At 44.8% G+C, this 19,453-nt stretch overlaps 1 long non-coding RNA gene across 1 annotated transcript in view; it reads right to left on the bottom strand.

Annotated features, from left to right (window-relative positions):
- LOC142046470 (uncharacterized) overlaps positions 1 to 13,891 on the bottom strand; it is a 59,716-nt gene extending 45,825 nt beyond the window's left edge. The window contains exons 1-2 of the long non-coding RNA XR_012655420.1: positions 13,446 to 13,891; positions 4,999 to 5,103 (exon numbers count right to left, since the gene is read on the bottom strand). This is a non-coding gene — a long non-coding RNA (uncharacterized LOC142046470). The remainder of the gene's footprint in view (positions 1 to 4,998; positions 5,104 to 13,445) is intronic.
- Between the last annotated feature and the right edge of the window lie 5,562 nt (positions 13,892 to 19,453).

The following is a 19,453-nucleotide window of genomic DNA, read 5'->3' as shown; positions in this document are numbered from 1 at the left end:
AGGTCAGCACAGCAAACAGGTGACAACAGAGCTATGGCACTCGTCCACATGCAGTCTCCACTGATATCAAGAAGAGCGCACTGGACAAACAGAGTTTATGGACGATCGCTATACTGGGTGAGGACTCGTGCTCAAGCACTGCTGTTCCAAAGACTAAATGAAAAAGAGTTATTTTTTGAACGACGTTCAAAGTCTATGGCGATAAAGGACAGCAGAGACTCCGTCAGTGCGAGTGAAAGGAGGAACGCAGGGTACCCAGAAAGCCAAGAAGCAACGGAAGGTCGAGGCTCTGAGCCGCAAACTGCACTCTATCGTGAACGACATGCATTTTGGGGTCAGCGCTACATGCGCCCTCCTGTGTGATTCAGATCTGTGGGATGAAAAATCAAGGTTATCTGAGGAGTAGCCGAGGGGGAAGATGAGACGAATGAGGAATGAAGATGACCGTGGATACACACGCAGTCGTAAACCCCACAGCCCGGATCTTTTGAGACTCAAGAGGATCAGCCCTGCGCTCCAAGCGAGAAGCCAGACGTGAAGCCATGTGAAGCGAGCCTTCCGGATAGGTTCCTTCATTCTGTACCAAACACGGATTAAAACATAGACTGTTTTTTAGATCGCAATGACCCAGGGCTTTTGCTGCAGTCGCAGCCATTAGCTGTACAGATGGAATTCGTTAACAGTGTGGGGATGGAGCGAAATCCTCCCAAATAAATGTCCAGATCGATCGTGGAGGACTCCAAAACACTATGCTAATGAGAATTTCTGCCAAGACAGCTTCTCCATTCGCCCCATAGGGAGGTAATTTCAACGCAGGCATTGCAAGACATGGTCCATGCATGGCATTGAAGCATTGAACGAAGCTTGCAGTAAAACAACATCGCCTCCTGCGGTGGCAGTGTCAGGAGAGAGATATCAATCCTTGTATTGGAGAACAACAGAATTAAAAGGAGGGCAGACACTGTGCAATTTGCTACTGGCCAGAGCGGGGGATGGGAGAGGGTAGCGACGGAGTTTCAGCGTCGGCAGCAGTGATTCTCCCTGCTACCAGCAATCGCGCTGCGGGGTATGTAGTGTATCATACAGCGATTCGTAAATAGGAGCCAGTATGCGCTGTTGGTTGATGTGAGAGGGGGGTTGGGCTTGCAGGTTCCTCTATAGAGCAAGCATAAGATCAGTGTATATAACGGCGGCGAAGTCAAAATTTTTAAAGCTCACTTACATCGTCGGGAGACGGTGCGTAACTGCTGTGTGTTGCCAACAGTCAACAGAATGAATATTAAACGATACAAATGCGACTTTGGTAAGATACATTGTTCTGTAAGGTGTGTTACTATGTGAAAGTACTATCATTGCTTCGAAAGTATTTCCACACTTATCACCTGGGTTGCTCCCATGCAGCTGCACATTTCCTGTAAGTCCTATGCCTCACGAGGCGTTCTGTGATACCGGCGAGAAGAGAAGAAGCAGAGATAAATTTCACTCTAGAAATATTGAAGTAACACGCACTGAAGAGGGATCAACAGAATGATTGGAAAGATGTGGTACAATACCGGAAAGATCAGCGACGAGCCTGAGAGGCAGCAGGAAGACAGCGGAGAGAAGCAACGCTGGATCTGCTGCTTCCAACTGAATCCTCACGCACTGTGGGCTCAGGAAGAGCAGCACAGTAGCGAGTGCCACTGCAAGCCCTGTAGACTCCGGAAGCGCACGTCCCATATCTCCCTCACCCAGACGTTAAGATACGGTGGTGGGGTTCTGCACACGCTACTCCTACCAGCACACCTGCACGAGTCAAGGAGACAGGCGTATACGCATCCTGTGTAGTAGTCTTTCCCCTCCCTCCTTCCAAAGCAAGCGTCAGGTAACCAGTCCTAATTTTCTCCTTTTTTATAGGTCTTTGTAATACAGAATACATCGAAAGGGGAGGGGGGTTGCTTACGGGAAATCTAGTAAGGAAAACTCAGATGTTTAAACAGATGCATAATTACTTCTAATGAATAATAATGCTTGTAAACGATAAGAATTTTTTCCTTCGCCAACTGTAATGAAAAGGGAGGCGTGGGCTTAACTGAATAGTCCATCAAGTGCGAGGCATCAAGGGGAAGAAACAGAGTCAACCGTAACCCTGGGCGTGCTGAAACTCGTTTCAACCTGGCTTCTCTGATGCCAGCGCCTCCAGGTGTGCTCTTCTTAATCGCCCTGGTGGCTGCTCGATCAGCGCTAGGTGATTTGCTCAGCTCTCCCACGCCAGGCATAAATGTTCCTTAGTCTACAAGATTTGTGGCACACAGCAAGCAGCTAGCAAGCGGACATTAGTTTGGCTGAGGTTCGAGCGAGTAAGTGATGATCAGCCAGGACCTGTTAAACGCAAATCATCTACCAGTATCCACATCCGGCACATTGCTCAGATCGATGACATCTTCCGGACCATGTCCAGGCTGCCAGTGTATGGCTTCATGAACCATGGCATCCAGAGGGTAGCTGGGTCCCCCAGATAACTAGCCATTTGGAACATGTCCCAACGGTTATTTCTGGTCTGGAATAAGCCTTGCCTGGGCAGCGTTAAAACAGACAGTGGCTGCCGAAGATGGACGTCTATGAACCGTCCGGCCATTCCACTGGATGGGTGAAACGTCCCTGCTGGCCACCACGTGCGCAGACATTGAAAGACGCCTGTTGTTCACGCGGTGCCCGGTGCTGGAGCCAGATAGGGATATGGGTTCCATCTGCCCACACCGTTAGAAACCCAGTTGCAGCTAAGCACCACTACACTCGCACCGTCCCAGAGTCCACCTTTCGTTAGCAGCAGGCTGTAACGATGCTTTGGCAGGCTTTGCATCACTGCAGCCTCCACAGTAGTGCCACTTCAATTGATATCCCGGACGACCCGGTAGCGGTCTGCGGCAACTTCAAGGCTATTGCACTGTCGCGTCTCACGGTGAGGGCTGCTCCTATGTTGTATTATCGAGGTGCAGGCCAGGGGAAGCATGTCACAAAGTTCTAAGAAGGCTCTACGCATGGCGAAATTTCGCAGCCACGCGAACGGTCCCACACGTCAAAACAATGCGGTCCGACCATGGTGCTGTCGTCCAAATTCGGCGGTCAATGGTAGTAGATGCCTTAGCCGTTAGATGAGCAGTAGTCTCAAAACTGCTGGTGGTGCTTGCGGTTATGGGAGAATGTTGCCTCCGATCTCGTCTCTCGCGCCTTTTCTATAGCCGCCAGGCAATATGCTCTCTCCTCCTTCCTTCCTGCCTTTGCAGTTCAGTGTTGGCAGTATAGTCATCACGACGTTACGCGAGGTGTTACGAACGGTCATAATACCGTTGTGTGTATCTCAGGTTCGTCCATGTGCTGTGCTATGGCGTTGCTCAGAGCACCGGAAAAAGGCGCTCAACGGGTGTCTGTCTGCCTTCTATCATCAAGGGTAGGGGTTGAGGTGTATGCCCAGCTAGCTGATCGACCTTCTGTGGCAATGTTTATGCACCATCAGGATGTGCTCTCGAACTATCGGAAGTGGGACTAGGGATAAGCTGAGGAACAGCTACCAAGTGAAGCTCCTGAAATGGATGGTAGCCTTGGACCATGGACATAAAGCATCCGATTTTTTGACGCCGGTGGTCGCGCAAAACCCGGTTATAAACATCGTTTTGTAACATCGGTTTAAAACGACTTCCGAAATATCATGCAGTGTAGACGTACCCTTAGTCTATAAGGTGCCACAGGATTCTTTGCTAGTTTAGTTTAGTTTTGGTTGAAGTCTCTATTAATTTTATGTCTTTACTAGTAAACGGTTTCCTGGTTTGGAATAAAAGCTCAACTGTATCTTCTGAAAAGCCTGTGTGAGGATGTGATCCAAGTTCTCTGTTAAGTCAGTTGCAAAAATGCCATTGCTTTTAATGCAAGCAGGACTGGGCCACTCTACAGCATTCCCCTGGGAAAAGACATGCTGCCAGTATGCAAGGGAGAATGGGGGATGCCGATGAGCAGCTGAAGAAATAATGGAAGCTAGGACCAAGCCCTGCTCTTTGGTCCCAATTCAAGAAAGCATGTCAGCCTGTATTAGTCAGCAAAGCACTTAAGCTCTGTAGACTTCAGTGGGACATGCTTAAGTGCTTTGTTGAATAAGGATGCTTGCTTGAATCAGAATCTTGGTGAAATAATCTATTAGAGATCTCTTAGTTACTTACATGTCTCTTATTACCATAGCATTTGAGCACCTCCACAACATTGCTGTGAGGTAGGGAAGTATATTTTCCCACTTCATGGGCAGGGAACTGACTTATCCAAGGCCACACAGAAAGTCTGTGGGAGAGCAGGATATCTCTGCAGTCTTAGGCCAGAGCATTAATCACTTGACCATCCTTCCTCCCTCCTATATGGTATGAGCCAAATTGTCTGTTTCCCAGAGAGGCTAATAGGTGCAGCCTTTGAAGGCCCTATAGATTTACTAGCTTTATGAATCTATGCATCTTCCTCTTATAATCGTAGCCTTTAGGCAAGATAACAGCCACAAAAAGTTCTTTAGTTGCCCTGGTATATGAGCACAATATAAGCAGGAATTCAGTTTCTGTAATCTGCCAAAACATCAATACCCTGAAGGCAAGCTCAGATAGGAAATGGATCACTGACTCACCCTTCTGGCTTAATAATAATACTTAGCACTTTTATAGTTTTTTTACACACATTAAATAATAAATCAATCCTCACGAGACTCTTATAAAATAGTTAAACATCACTGTTTTCTAGATGGAGAAAACGAACCAGATGAGTTACCTGACTTGCCCAGGTAAACTGGTAATGGAGCCAGTATTAAAACTCCTGATTCCCTGCCCCATGTGTCACACTGTCTGGAGTGGCTCATGACTGAGTGCCAACTTCAAGTCAGACTGTCAAAAAGCGGGGCAGAAACTCCAATCTGGTTGTATGTTCTACAATTAGATTTCACCAACTCAGTAACAAGTGTGAACTCCTAAAGCACTATAACAGACTTACCATAAAGTCACAGGGACAAGGCAACTTTTGTAGGTGGGAGAGACAAACTTTCGAGCCTCGCAGAGCTCTGCTTCAGATTTGGGAAAGGTTCTCCAATCATCACAGCTAAATGCAAGATGGAACAGATTGTTAAGCATAAGTAGTTGGCACATATTCTAAGGGACACCTGTTAACACCCTTGCAGTCCTAGGACAAAAAGAGGGGTTAGTGGGTTACAGATTGTTGTAACAAGCCATAAATCTAGATGAGTTATGAATTTAAGTTCCCAGGCTCATCTTTTCAAAGGGGTGTGCAGGTTTAATAACAGGCCACTCTACTTTGAACAGTCATTAGTATATGAGTTAACTACCTATGCTAAACAATCCACCTTGCATTTAGCTATGACACTGGGAGTATCTTTCCCAGACCTGAAGAAGAGCTCTGTCTGAGTCTAAAATGTAGGAGAGAGAGAGAGAGAGAGAGAGTCTGGAGCACTAGGCCTGGTGCAAGACCTGAGGCCTACACCAGAGGCTGTGAACCAAAGTCATGCCATTCATTAAAGCAGATGCTTACAGGTCCACTGTCTAGTACATAAACTTGGCAAAGTTGCAACTAGAGTTGCTAAAACAGACACTCCAAAGAAGTACTATGCACTAGATATTTATGTAAATATATTCCAGAATGCTAGTACATATACACCCCAATCTAGTACAAGATAAGATGGTTTGACAGAACAATGAATAGGGATGTTGCGTCCGAGATTTCAGGAACAAGGGAAAGTAACAAACGAATGTCACGAAAGACACAAAGCAGTACGTAAGTTGTTTATCCCAGTTGTTTGTCTCAGTCTATAAATATCGGGGTACCTCATTGTATCCCTTTGTGTGGCCTAGGGGACAGTAGCGACTCCCACTGCTGACTGAGACGCTCCTTGCCATGGGGCACTCCTGTGTTCATGTACTTGTGCAAGTTGTACAAGTCGTTAGATCTCTGCCTTGGGGGAAATAAACCTGTATCACTGAACTCTGCCTGTGGTCTTTCTTTATGAGTAACATCAAGGTCTGCTGAATTAGCAGGTGCGCTCTCTGCTAGTGCTGATATCACTGGAGCTCTAAGGACAGAAGCACAGAGCAGCTCAACAGCCTTCACAGCAGCAACAACTTTCAACCATTCTACAGAAAGCTTTTCTCTTTCAGCACCAGAAGTTGATCCAATAAAAGATATTATCTTACCTAACTTGTTTCTCTAATATCCTGGGTCTGACCCAGCTACAACTACACTACAGACATGGAGTCACAGACTGTCCCCTTGGGCATTCCAGTTTATCTTGCCACCCAGGCAAGCTGGACTGTGGGAGAGATGGTCACTTTACACCAAAAATCACAGTGATATTCAGGTTACTCCCAATCCAAAAGGACCAGTCACCCAGGTCATTTGTACTCAGAGCTGAAACCAAAGACAACATCTGTAGCCAATCCTATAATAGACTAACTAAAGATTTATTAACTAATAAAAGAAATGAGAGTTATTTACAAGGTTAAAACAGTGCCCCTTAACAACTTCCTTCAGCTTCTGTTCTTCCCAGCAACTCTCTATACCAGCTTTCATCACCATTAGCGCTCTCTCTCCCAGGTCTCCTGTTGCTGTCTCCCAATAATTCTGGCCAGCTTTCTGCTGCTATTGCTACTTGCTCACTCCTTCCTTTCTCTTGTGCATGCGTACACGCAAACATTCACACTCCATCCTTCCAGTCTCTTTCCTGAGGGCCCAGGTGCTCACTCTTAAGCCCAGTTGGGAGGCAGCTGACTAGTCACAGGTGCACTGGCTTCTTCCCTCTTAAAGGGGCCATGGCCATGTGACACATCCAGGGTGGGTTGAAAACTGTGTTAAAATTGTGACCTAACACTTAAATTCTCAGGGATTTTCCTGTTTCTACTTGGCTAGGGGGCTCTGACTAAGCGCTAGAACTAGGGGTGCTGCTGCACCCCCCTGTCTTGAAGTGGTTTCCATCATATACAGGGTTTACAATTTGGTTCAATGGCTCTCAGCACCCCCACCATGCCTGAGGCTATATCGAGAAGCATGCAGTCTGCAGTCTGCAGCCAGCCAACCTGGAATAAGGTGGCTTGAATTGTAACTCTCTGTTTTAGGGAGCAGCCTGCTTTGTCTTTCTCTTCTGAATTCTAAGAAATAAAGTAGTGTTACATTGCAACTTTTCAGCAAGAGTGTTTTATGTTTTTATCACATTTCTGTTTGTATATTGTGAAGCATAATGTGTGTATATGTGTGTAGAACTTGCATATCTACCTCACCTCTTTTTCTTGTGTCTCAAAAAGTAGGGACTGTTATTAATTCAACTAAAATATTACATTTATTTTCTTGTGGAAGTAAATTCTTCCAATTAATTCTACATTTATTAAGGAAATATTCCATTTAATTGCATATAAAATTTGATACAATAAGATATTTTCTTTTCTTACAAGAAATGGAAAAATGTGAAGTTAAAGAAAAAGGATTAATTTATAATCTATTATTAAAATGGATCCATGCAGTATTACAAAATGCTAAGGGAAAAAATATTAGACTAGTAAGAGAGCATCAATCAGTGAATACACATTTTGATGCCTAATGTTACCTATCAGCTCTGTGTTCTTGGGTAACCAGAGTGCAGTGTCCAGCCTGTCTGACTCACAAAAGACCTTCCTCCCGACCCCTCAGCCTCTGCTTGAACCAAAGCTGATCAGAAGACTTACAAAAAGCAATGAAAAGGCAGTTGAAGACACACCTAAACCCCTCCGGACAAGGGTGACAGGATTAAGGAAACTCCTCCAGCCTCATTTGTATCAAAGATGGGACAGGGAGGCATCTCCATTAGCATACAGAATGGAGAACAGAGATTCCAAGGCAAGAACTGCACTGGACTCTGGGATCAGAAAAGCAGGGAAGCAGTGCATGATGGGTGATCTCGGCTCCAGATGTTAATGAACCCACAACTGCACACACCTAACTCAGTAGTTATCAGACCAGTTCTGTAATAAATCCTTATTGGTATTCAAAATACAGAAGCTGCCTAATTGCATTATGAGCTCCCTGAAGGAACACTGCCCGTAGCCAGGAATGATCAGTTCTTATTGTCTAGCCTGAACAAAACAACTTTGGTACACTCCCTCGAGCCATCAGTTTACCCAGAAACAAATCTAGTGTTCTCCCTTGAACCATTGTTCTTTCACTACAAAAACCCCTTCCCATGCTCAAGTAAGTGCTCTGATGCCTGGATCCAAAATCTGCATCAGTTCCATTGGGACTTCATCTTCTCCTGACTGATTGTGCTGGCGGCTCTGCCTGTCTCCAGCACTCTGGACCCTCATCTACCACCACCACCTGGGATCCCCGATCGATTCAAGCTTCATGAGTGGTGAGACTCCAGCTCTCTCTCTCTCGGTATAACCTTCTGACCCTGACTTGTGTGATCAGTTATAGTTTTCTAAACCTGACTTTTGTAATCAAATTTAAGTTAAATTTAATATTATAACTGTTTTGTTTGTTTGGCTCCCCTTATATACTTATTATCTGGCAATAAACAACTTTCATGTTTAAGCTGGTTGCTTCTCTCTCTCTCTCTCTCCCCCCCCCCCCCCCCCCAGCATGGGTGTTTTTCGGCTTCCCCATTCGCTCTGCAGCAATTCGTATCTAAGAAAAAGATCCCTGCAGTACCCAAAAATCCTGTGGGGTTTGTTCACCAAGTGGGTTTGTCGTAGCTTTCCTTATAGAAAATGAATAAACAATAGAAAAAGGATAAACAGCTTACCCAAAAACAATACAATTTAAAGTACTTATAGCCAAATACACATAAAGACTCCACCAGCCAGATACACAGATGCAAATACAGCAAAACAATTTAAAAGACTATATATTGCTACCTTGTACTTACACAACTGGGAAACAGAAGATAAGAAAGATTGGAAATAGATCCTCTCATAGCTTGAGAGAGCACAGAAGCAGACAAGACCCAAGACCAAGAAACCCCCACAAATTCCCTCCCTTAAGCTTTTTGAAAAATCCGGTTTCCTGGATTGGTCGCTCTTGTCAGGTGTTTGGTTCCCTTGTTAACCCTTACATGTAAAAGAAACATTAACCCTTAGCTATCTGTTTATGACAGGAGTTACTACCAGAACAATTGCACGTGAAAGTGGAGATAGGGACGTGCTGAAACCTGGGGCATATGAAGGTGGCAGCTTGAAAGTGCTGTTGACCTAAGCCTGCTGAGTTGAGGGGGCAAGAAAGGGTCATCTTGGGAGTGTTGATTAACTAGTCCTCTCAGACCGCCCTGTTAGTATGACACACATACACACCCCTGATTCTGGACTGGAATAACCCAGCCTAGGAACCTAGGTCCTTCAGGATAACTCCACTGCAGAAGGAGAAGTAGAGCTCCATATTTGAAAGAACACAAATGACACAAGCAGTACATTGATGAATTACAGAACCTCCTCCCCCAGAAGAGTAACCATAGTAAATGAGCATACCACAAAGTAATGGGCAAAATGGTAACACTATTTCCATCTACTTTTTGCTCTGAAAATGTATACAAGTGATGTCTTAGAAATGTAGAACTGGACAGGACCTCAAGAAGTCACAAAGTCCATCCTTTGCACTGAGGCAGGACCAAGTATACCTAGATCATTGCTGACAGGTTCTTGTCCAACCTATTCTTAAAAACCTCCACTGATGGGTATTCCACCACTTCTTAAGTAACCTGTTTCAGTGCTTAATTAGTTAAAAAGTTTTTCCTAATATCTAAGTATTATATAAGTAATATATAAGTATTGTGTCCAGTTCTGGGCACCGCATTTCAAGAAAGATGTGGAGAAATTGGAGAGGGTCCAGAGAAGAGCAACAAGAATGATTAAAGGTCTTGAGAATATGACCTATGAAGGAAGGCAATATTTGGTCCTGCCATGAGGGCAAGAGACTGGACTCGATGACCTCTCAAGGTCCCTTCCAGTCCTAGAGTCTATGAATCTATGAATCTATAACCTAAATCTCTCTTGTTGAAGATTAAGCTGATGATTTCTTGTCCTACCATCAGTGTACATGTAGAACAATTGATCACCATCTGCTTTATAGCAACATTTTACATATATAAAGACCATTATCAAGTTTCCCCTCCGGCTTCTCTTCTTAAGACTAAACATGCCCAATTCTTTCAATCTTTTCTCACAGGTCATGTTTTCTAAACCTCTTGTCATTTTCATTGCTCTCCTCTGGACTCTCCAATTTGTCCACATCTGTCAAAGTGTGATGCCCAAAACGGGACATGATTTTACAGTTGAGGCCTCCTCAGTGCTGAGTAGAGCAGAACAATAATTTCTTGTGTCTTACGTACAAGGCTCCTGTTAATACACCCCAGAATGGCATTTGCCTTTTTTGCCACAGCATCATATTGTTGACATATTCAATTTGTGTTCTATTATGACCCTCAAATTATTTTCTCCAGTACTCTTGCCTAGCCAGATAATCTCTATTTTGTATTTATGTACCCTTCGTAAGGGTAGTACTTTGCATTGTCTTTACTGAATTTCATTGATTTCAGGCCAATTCTCCAAATAGTCAAGATTTTTCTGAATTCTAATTCTGTCCTCCTAAGTGCTTGCCACCACTCCCAGCTTGGTGTCATTAATGAAAATATTGAACAGTACTAGATCCAAGACAGACCCACTTGATATATTCTCCCAGTGTGATAGCAAACCATTGATAACTGCTGTAAATACAGATTTGCAACTAGGTATGCACTCACTTTACAGTACTGTAATTTAGACCATGCTTTCCTAATTAGCTTATGAGAATGTCATGTAGGATTGTATCAAAAGCCTTATACTAAAGTCCAGCCACATCACATTTACTGCTCTCCCCCATCCACTAAACTAACAATCCCGTGAAAGAGATTAGATTGGTTGCTATTATTGACAAATCCATGTTAGCTATTATTTATTACCTTATGTGATGGGGTGCCTGCTCCACACTGACCTGTTAGGGATGAATAGAGCTCTAAGGTGGCTGTGCAAAAAGCAGCCAATAGGAAAGGGACTGCCAGGAGCAGCCAATCAGGGCCAGGCCGGCCCATATAAGAAGAGCTGCAGGGCAGAACAAATTCAGTAGCTACCTGGAGCTTGAGGAGGGATGATCAGACTCCTAGCAGGAGGAAGGAGAGCCAGAACCCTGCATAGAGCAGTGCTGTTAACAGCGACCAGAGGGAGCTAAAGACAGCTCCTGGTGGACTGCAGGGATTCTTTAAGTTTGATCGATAGAGTTGGGCAGAATCATAGCAACTTCAATTCTGAATTTCCTGATTTTCTGGTAGTTGAAGTCACAACCTTAATATTGCAATGACATAGAATTGCATGGTTCTAGTAAGGTTAATGTTATCCAGCAGTTTTATCACTGTTAATTCCCTCACTCATAACTTGCAGAGGCCTAAACCAAGAATGAACTCCTCTTTATCAAGGACAATCTGTTCCAAGAAGCAATCATCTATGGCTTCCAAGAATTCACTCTCTCATTTATTTCCTAATTCTATGAACTCTAATAACACTTTTACTATGCTTCAGGACATTTAGCTGATCAAATGCAAGACAGAATATTTTCCCTAATGTACACAATTTCATAATTGGAAAGGTACATTCTAGAAAGTTTTCACCTTCCTCTGAACCAGTCCCCCAACACCAGCCTCACCACACTTTAAGATGGTGTCCCCATGCTCCCTTATCTAAACACACAGGCAGTAACTGGTGTGGCAGGCATGGCCCCACACCCTCATGCCTGATAGCTACTGCTCAGTGGAAGGCTAGCAGGAAGAAGGCACTGCACCTCCTCACAAGATTGTTGATGCAGTTTGGCATAGTTATTAAATCCTACCCCACCCCTCCCCTGCTTTTTCAGCCAGAGGCTCCTGAAGTTGCAGCACCCTTGGCCTCCTGACAAACTCCTACTACTACTTCTGCTTCCTTGATCTGCTTTCAGGATTCTTTCTGTCCCTCAAGCATTGATGCTTTTCCTCTTCTCTGGCTTTGATCTGGTCATATATGCTAGTCAGTCAGCAGCCATCTGGGCCACAACTAGCAGCTGGGAGAAGTAACTTATGTGCCAGGCTTGAGGCTCCTAAACTACCATTTTGCAAATCCTCCATCCTGTTTTCACTGACCTGGTGTGAAAGAGCAAAATGGGACAAAACTGTCCAGAGCTCTCCTCAGTCTTAGACTTGCGGACAGGATTTGTGGGGCCTTTAAAAAAACAAAACAGAAAACAACTTCATAAAGGACTCAGCAAACCCCTCCCCTTATCTCCTCCTCCAGCTAATGTGTTGTGAAGCATCTGCATGACAAGAAATAGAAAGTGTTAGGAGCCAGTGGTAGTGAAGCATATGCTGTCCCTTTGTAGCGCAGCAGCCAGGAAGAGCTTTGCAGTATGTTTTCTAGGATCCCATTCTCAACCATTTTGTCCTGCACCTGCAGGCCAGCCCATGGACCTTATTTTCAGCCACTCCCCCACTCATTGCACCTTCAGTGGGTCAGCAAATAATTTTGTCCTCTTTTTTTTTAAGTCAGCTTTAGTCTAAAGCTCCCTGGGCCACATTTTCCAGCATCTAAGTTGTCCCATCATAAATGCATATAGATCAATTAATATCTGCATATAGTCACTTATGGTTGTCTAAGCCACACTTATTAGACAGAAGGCAAAGAGGCCAGCATGCTAAGGAGGGGATGGAATTTGACACACAACACAGAGCAGTGCTTAAAGGAAGCTAGGTTGCAACCAGTCACCAATCTGGGAAATACATTTCTAAGAAGCAAGCTGGGGCTCTGGGGGAGGGAACCCCTTTGATTGGCTGCTTTCCCCACTTGCTCACCTTGTGAGCTGATTAGCCAGTCAGGGCTGGGGCAGGAAGCAGGCAGGGAGTTCTCTCTCTCCCCCATCCCCTCAGAAGCCAATACCATTCTCACAGGGGGAAGAGAAAGAGCCCAGCAGCTTAGGGTGGCTCCAGTCCCTCATGCCCTCTCCCCTCCTGTGAGAACCAAGTATCCTCTTCTCCTCCCTCTTCCTCCCTGCAATACCCACCACATTAAGCACTAACAGGGACCTTAGGTTCACATGCCAGAAGTTGCTCAAGTTGCAGCCATGGAAATGGTGGTGTCATGTGGCTCCCTCTCCTCAATTGGCCCTGTCAGGACGTCTTTCAGGACCAGGAAAAAAGAGGGTCAGCAGAGTGACGGTAAATCTCTGCAATGGTGATGCTGGTTGAAGTGGTAAGGAAGATTCTGCTCAAAGCCACTGCTATACACCCTGCAACCCTTCCCAGAAATGTCCTAAAGGACTGGCAGCCTTGTTCCATCAATATTGCCCAGTCAAAACAAAATCCCATGCATTTCTATATAGGCAATGTTCCTACATCAACAATTCTGAAGACTCACCTTAATCAATGGAGTTCTGGAAACCGCCAGTCAGTTCTTCCTTTACTTGAGACAAACTCAGATCACACTCTTTCAGGGTTTTCTTTCAACCACAGTTTTTTTATAACATGCTTGGAGGTCGAAATGATCTTCCTACCACCTGTCATACACTTTTGATGTTGTCTGGGTTAACCCCAGCAGAGAGTTCAGCACAAAGAATGGAGAAGATAGGAATATAATACCTGGAGAGAGAGAGAGGCCAATAAATTCCTATGTGCACCTCCTTAATCCAATCCTCTTTCTTTCTCCTCTCCTCTGCCAGACTACTCCAGAACTCTCCCACCTTCCATGAACCAACTTCTGATGGCTTTTCCTAGATTTTCACTTTGGAAATCTGATAAGCTATGGGCTAGGGATGGAGTGAGTGGGAGAAAGGAAATAATGCAAGCATTGTTTATGTCTTTGGAACCTACAGCTCCACACCTTATTTTTAGCACCAACCACTCCTGGCATTCATTTATCTCATTCATGCTGTCTGGCTTGTGAAAGTCTGGACTGTAAGCTAACCCATCCTCTTGGCTGATGAAACACAGTATCAGACTAGGGCAGAAGTGAAAGCCTTGCGTACTGCCGATAAGAGGAACACTTTCTTCTAGTTCTCTTGTCTGTTCATGTTGGTGGCATTCAGTAGCAAATATGTTGCATACAGTTAGGTTAGTTCTTTCATCACTGAGTTGCTCTGTCCTTTGAGATGTCAGCTGTTGTGTTATAGGTCACTTTTTCTCCAGTTGTCAGTTTTCTTTAGCATTTGACCTAGTTCTTTATAATTTATTTGGTTCCTGCTGCTCATTCATTACCCTAGAGATGATAATGTTGGCTATGCCTGTCTCGATGTGTTTGGCTGCTACTGTACCATATCAAGAGTTTGTATCATGCAATACACTGCCACCTTGAATTGCTTAATTTTGTTTTTCCATGTGCCTTTTCCGCAGTTGTGTGGACTGTGTTCTTCTGCTTGACATTAAAATTGTTCTTTTTCTCACTAACTCTCTCAGTGTTAAGTTTCCCTGCCTTTCTGATGAGCAGTTATGCTCTATTTCCAGCTTTACATTTAATAATCTGGAATTTGCCTCCTTATCCTTTTGTTCCTACATTTGCTTTTTGCTTTTTTAGTCCACAGAAGAGAAGAACGAGGGGGGATTTGCTGGCTGCTTTCAACTACCTGAAAGGGGGTTCCAAAGAGGATGGATCTAGACTGTTCTCAGTGGTAGGAGATGACAGAACAAGGACTAATGGTCTCAAGTTGTAGTGGGGGAGGTTTAGGTTGAATGTTAGGAAAAACTTTTTGATTAGGAGGGTGGTGAAGCATTGGAATGGGTTACCTCGGCATGACCACCTTCAGAATAGATTCGAAATGTTATTCAGCTAGCCAATTCCAATATATAAGAAGGGACTGGGAAGCCAGTGCAAAACCCAAGAGGGAATGGAATGGGGATGTTTGGCACATTAACTCCTTCAGTCCACAATTTCCGTTGGGTTGGCTTTCTAGATAAATACTTTTCAAACAAGTCATGCAGAGAGCCCCACAAAAGATTCTTCCACACATCTAGGAGGCAAGTACTAACACCTGTTGAGGGTGGAAGTGTGTTTAAAGGGAGGGTCCTAATAAACTTGTGGCCATATAGACGAGAGAGAGACTGGCTTCATCATATGTCGCATAGGGGATGGAGCATTCTGAGGCCTGATTCTTGTTACATTCCAGGGAGCGCGGTACACAATAGCGCCGACGACCTACCGTTGTGACAATGAGAACATCCACCACGCCTGGAGAGTTTACAATATATCATGCCATACCTTGAATTGTACTTCGTCTTGAACAGCCCAATAGTTCCTCAAACTAAAACCCATCAAATGGTGCCTTAACAAGCTGGAAAAAGTCAAATGGAAACCTTGCAGTGACTGTCAAGAGGGGAGGCAGAGATCGCGTAAACAAGATAACGATAAGTTTCTTCCTGAAATGAGTTAATGGGAGTTAGTATGAAGCAGAGTAAATATATAAGTGTTTCAATAGAAGGGAGGGGACTTGGGAACACGGTCTAAAGGTCTAAAGACCTCGCATCTGCGGTTCTACGTTTCCCAACCTCACTGTGGGGCGAGAAAGGAATTTGGACAGAGGAATTGTCTGGCACTCTCCAGGTGGGTGTCTGCTTAGGGCATGGTAATTGGTGAGGGCTCTATCTTCTGTTGAGCTGTTCACATCCAGGTGGTTCCTAACCACTGGGCCGTTATGGGAGTCCTCCCCCTCACTGAATGCTATGCCAAAAGAGGGTGCATCTGAGACTCCCAGCGAGGAGCACGCCTGCGGCCCAAGTATTAGACTATCTCCAAATAGGGGTGGGGCTTGGCTGAAAGCTCTGTATAATCTTTGGAAGAATGGAGTGGTATGAAGGTTTATTGCTGCAGGGGTACCTGTAATAACTCTTCCAAAGCTGCACAATGGATCCTTCAGGAGAGCTACATATAGGCAACAGTCTACGCTCCATGGCTCATCAGCCAGGTCTATTAAACGAACATTCCTGGTCCATCAGGGAAAGGCCATTGTGGACCCAGTCGCATGTTGTTATTTTCCTCACAGGTGTAGCTAGAGATGTGTATGCTTACTCCTAACCATGAGCCTGGGACAGGCAAACTGGAAGATAGCCATCTTCCTGTCAAGGGCAGTGGCAGAAGCATTTACTAGTAGCCTTTTTAATAAAGTGAGGCAACTGGAGTGTATCTCTCTATAAGGGTCTTGGGGCTCTGAATGTCTGTTCCCACGACAAAATTATTCGATTTTAATTGATTTCAAGAGCACACTGCAAGCCTGATTGTTTCACCCCAGCCTTGTATAGATCTTTAAGAAGTAGTTGGAAAGATAGTGTCAGCTGGAGTGCTTTCTAAGAGCTGTAAGACAATCATATTACTAGGGTGGATTTGATAACTCACATATTTGTATGCAATATTTTTGTCTCTAAGATTACGTCTTGCGAGATGCCAGCAATTTCTTTAGGAACTATTCGCTTCTTGTGAATATATTTTATAGACAGAGCCAGCATGCATGCTGACAGGTAGTTGCGCACAGGTGCAGCTTATGCAGTCTGCTTAATATCAATAGTGATCTGCACAATAAGCAGGGGCCTACTGTTAATAGAGACGCCTGTGAATGCATGTTAAGCCTCTGTGTTTCGACGATATCTACTAATAATTGGGCACTGACAGGCACATTCACCAATTGAGTACACATGAAATGTTCCCATAAATAATTTTTAGGCCAAGATGTTAAAAGAGAGGTCAATAGAGGAGAAATCAACGAGAACATAACCAATAGTAATATCATGGTGATATGTCTGGAGAATGGTTTACGCAGTCAGTCATTTTACCTATATCCAATATCTGTCCCTAGCATTTATACTCTGACATATCACAAGGGAGATCGACATTTTACTGCCCCAACTATCATGTAATACATCTAGAGTTAAGCTTTGCGAACAGAATGAGGGTGTATTGCTAAAGGGATTTCGCCAGGGAGTTCTCCAGGGGAAGTGAGAACAAAAACACGCGCAAAATACACATGTTGGCGGAGAGGAACTCATCGTTGTATGATATCGTTGCAGTTCTGCAGATAGTGGTAGTAAGGTGACATGTCAGCTAAAACGGGTGTCGTGGAGAAAACTTTTCACTATATTACGTATTCATCAAATACACTGTTTTTTCAATTATGGCTTTGAAGTATAATCGAGGTGTGACAAGACCAAGTTTTTCAAGCGCAATCAAACTGGCAGTCTTTGAGAAATTTTCAGGGAGACGTTACCTTAACTACACTCAGCATAGATAAAGGCATTGTGAGACCAAAAGAACGTTAGAGAGAACCACGTAGCGCGTTGGCACAAAGCAGCTGAGGACTAGCCATTGCGGACATGGTTCGAGTCACACTAAGCAATGGGTATCCGAGGGAAGTAGTGCACAGACAACTCACAAAGTGACGACACTCAGGTGTTACATGATAAATTATGATTGGGCATCTTCCAGAATTAGAGCCTAACCACCAGCGCCAGGAGCTTTGTGACACAGGGCTGCTAACAAGGGCGGGTTTCACAAGGGAGTTGGAAGGGGAGTGGAAGGGAGCGGAGGGCGGTCTCTTTTGGTCGCGAAGAAAACATCTGTTTACACATAATTGTCATACGAGCGCACGTTAGTCTCACTATATGAAAACCATCATAATAAAAATGCAGAACTCCTAAAAGTAACTACAACAATAAGAAGTCCACTACAAAACTAATTAAGTTCCCAATAAGAAAGGAAAGTCAGAACGCTAAAGAGTTGAGCCAACTGGGTAGACTTGCAGCAAATCACTCAGGTCGAGCTGCCCACCGAGCACACGGCGTGAGAGAGCCATAGAGAAACAGGGAGTTTAGACAGAGGGAAGGATTACGATGGTAGGAAAGACAGCCCAATAGCACGAAATTATGGTCGCACGTCTGACTGCCTTATACCCCGTACTCGGTTACTCTTACACACCCCGCCCTTAGAACTGCTAATAACAAAGGCGCTAAAGAATCAGTCTAAAAAGTTTCTAGACATCGTGCCACCTATAGTACCCTGTCTGTAAGGCCAGAGACCGATCCATCCCAAAGAGAGAATATAGATTTACATTATCTTAAACCCAGGTTATAAAAAATACGGTGTAACGTGTAGTTTTTGTGTCGAATATTTTGTGCGTGTTGTTATTCTCTGATGGTCGACATAATCACTTAATCAGTGCACTAGTATTAGTTAACATCAGGCTGAGAAACGTCGAGAACTGAACTCGAGGGCATCCAGTGTGAAATGCCTACTGTGGAATCTCTAGGGCAGCAGAGGTGGGAGCTTATTCCAGGAGAGTGTGGCGGTTGAGGGACCCGCAGCCTATAATCACCAACAGAACAAGATGACGCTGTGGAGACAATGAGCCATGTGGAGACAGGCAGAGGTATCCAACTGTCGTCCAGCTCCACTACAGGACTGCTGGATGCAGACACTCCAGTTGGTAGACAGGTAAGAACGAGTAGGCTCAGGGTCGTGAGACCACTGCAGTGGTTAAACTTCTGTGTATCTGAGAAAGAAGATGGAGAACAAGAAGAAAACAGAGCCTACACAAGCCACGTCATCTCAGGCCTGCGAACACTAGGAAAACACACACCTGGGCCGGGCTGGATAATCTAGGTAACCGACATAATTGCCGGCCTACCTTTCGGAGCATCACCCAGCTACGAGAGAGGAAGATTGCATCAAGACCGAGCTTAAAAGGAACAGTAAAGAAGAGAAGCCTTGTATCCCAAAGGCTGGAGGTCCTGCTGATTACCTACTCAATAGTGAAAACCGTAAGGAACGTAGTAGTGTCGAGACTCCTCGGAGGGGGACGGAGCACCCATCGTTCGCCCTGACATTCACGTGGAGGTATGCGCCTGCTTGACCCGATCCAGAAATGTACAGAGCTGTCAAGGAATTATCTGGCCTTGACATACCTACCCATGCTAGCACACACCATGTGGAGCAAAATGATACTGCGAGGTGACGCAGAGCAGATCAAGAGGACACAGGGCCTGGAGTACAGGTGAAGGAGTCGGAGCGCAGGTGGTATTCTCTTCGATTCTCCTGTCAAAGATAGGGCCCAGGCAGAGACAGATGCATCATGGAGGTGAATGCCTGGCCTGCGAAGATGGTTAGCCAGGAGGGCTTGGCTTCCTCGACCACAGAGGTATTCAAGAAGGACTGCTAGGCAAGATGGCATCACACTTCGAGGAGGGGAAAGACCTATTATGCACACAGACGGCAACCTAGATGAGGGCTTAAACTAGGTCGACAGTGAGCAAAGCCCACAGGTAAGTGGGAGACAGGAAGACCTGGAAAGATGGGTCAGAAACAAGACGAAGCGAGCATAATGGCAGAGAGAAAGGAGGGCTGGGCAAAACTGGAGGCAAGATCAAACCAGTACTAGATGCCTATATACA

This window comes from Chelonoidis abingdonii, chromosome 3, assembly GCF_003597395.2.
Source record: "Chelonoidis abingdonii isolate Lonesome George chromosome 3, CheloAbing_2.0, whole genome shotgun sequence".
Lineage (NCBI taxonomy): Eukaryota > Metazoa > Chordata > Testudines > Testudinidae > Chelonoidis > Chelonoidis abingdonii.
Note: the sequence above shows the minus strand (reverse complement) of the source record. Positions and strands in the feature narration are given on the sequence as shown.